The sequence below is a fragment of the Propithecus coquereli genome, unplaced genomic scaffold (genome assembly GCF_000956105.1).
Source record: "Propithecus coquereli isolate 6110/MARCELLA unplaced genomic scaffold, Pcoq_1.0 Scaffold3, whole genome shotgun sequence".
Taxonomy (NCBI): domain Eukaryota; kingdom Metazoa; phylum Chordata; class Mammalia; order Primates; family Indriidae; genus Propithecus; species Propithecus coquereli.
In genome coordinates, this window is record NW_012148618.1 from 21,612,443 (window position 1) to 21,614,082 (window position 1,640).

General features: G+C 35.2%; 1 protein-coding gene across 1 annotated transcript in view; it reads left to right on the forward strand.

The window, feature by feature from the left end:
- AP4E1 (adaptor-related protein complex 4, epsilon 1 subunit) overlaps window positions 1-1,640 on the forward strand; it is a gene marked incomplete at its 3' end in the record, with an annotated part of 79,068 nt that overhangs the window by 68,763 nt on the left and 8,665 nt on the right. The gene's annotated exons all lie outside the window — the stretch shown is intronic.

Genomic DNA, 1,640 nt, shown 5'->3' on the forward strand with positions numbered 1-1,640 from the left:
CAGTAATATTTTAAAATATTGATCTATTTGTCTTATATTTTTATGGATAAACGTCTTTGTCTCATGATTGTGAGCCACTGAAGTGCACTGAACCTATTCATGCATCTTTTAAGATGTTTTGCTGTGTTAAAATTTTAGGAGAGAAAAATGCAAGTGAGTAACAGTTTAGTAGGCATTTATTACCTTATTTTGGAATTGAATTCTGTAATTTGAAAAAGTTCAGTTAAACATGTAATAAATACGAAGTAATCATATTGTTTTTTGGTCTATATATTCATTATTATCTAAGTAGCTGAATAATAAATAATGCTATTTAATCAGTAATTTGGTAGGTATTAGCTAAAAAGAGCAGAAGCAATTGGAACAGGATGAAAAGAATAATTTACTCATTACAGCCCCAAACAATCTGCTCTAATTGGTTAAAAGTAAATATACTGCTATTTTTGTATGATGGTGAGAGAGAACTTTGTGGGCTCCATACAAATAGTGCTGATATAAATAGTATTATGGTTTTCATTTCAAATTCCTCTTATTCATTGCTGGTATATAGGAAGATGATTGACTTTTACATATTAACCTTATATCCTGCAACCTTGCTATAATCACTTATTAAGGAGTTTTTCTGGTTCATTGTTTTGGATTTTCCACATAGATGATCGTGTTTTCTACAAAGACACTTTTATTTTTTATATCCTGGTCAGTATACCTTTTATTTCCTATTTCTGCCTTATTGCATTAGCTAGGATTTCCAGTACAATGTTTAAAAGCAGTGGTGAGAGGAGACATTCTTGCCTTATTCCTGATCTTAATGGGAAGGCTTCTAGTTTTTCACCATTAAGTATGATGCTAGCCGTAGGTTTCTTGTAGGTCTTCTTTATCAAGTTGAGGAAGTTCTCCTCTATCCTAGTTTACTGAGAGTTTTTATCATGAATCACTATTGGATTTTGTCAAATGCTTTTTCTGTATCTGATGATCATGTGATTTTCCTTGTTTATGTGATAGATTACATTCATTGATTTTCAAAGGTTGAACCAGCCTTGTATACCCAGGATAAATCTGACTTGGTCATGGTGTATAATTCTTTTTTTACATTGTTGGATTTGATTTGCTAATATTTAGTTGAGGTTTTTTGCATCTATAAAAGATTGGTCTACAGTTTTTTTGTTTGTTTGTTTGTTTGTTTAAAGACAGTATCTTGCTCTGTTGCCCAGGCTGGCATGCGATGTCCTGATCATAGCTCACGGTAACCTCGACCTCCTGGGCTCAAGTGCTCCTCCCACTTTAGCCCCCCAAGTGTCTGGGATTACAGGTGTGCGCCACCACCCCCGGCTAAATTTTTTTTTAAGAGACAGGGTCTCACTGTGTTGCCCAGGCTGGTCTCCAATTCCTGGCCTCAAACGATCCTCCCACCTTGGCCTCCCAAAGTGCTAGGATCATAGGCATAAGCCACTGCACCCACCCTGCAGTTTTTTTCCTTGTTTTGGTATTAAGGTAATGCTGACTTCATAGAATGAGTTAAGTATTCCTTCTGCATTTGTCTTCTGGAAGAGATTATAGAGAAGTAATATGATTTCTTGGTTTGGTGGAATTCATTTGTGAACTCATCTGGGCCTGGTGCTTTCTGTTTTTGAAGTTTATTA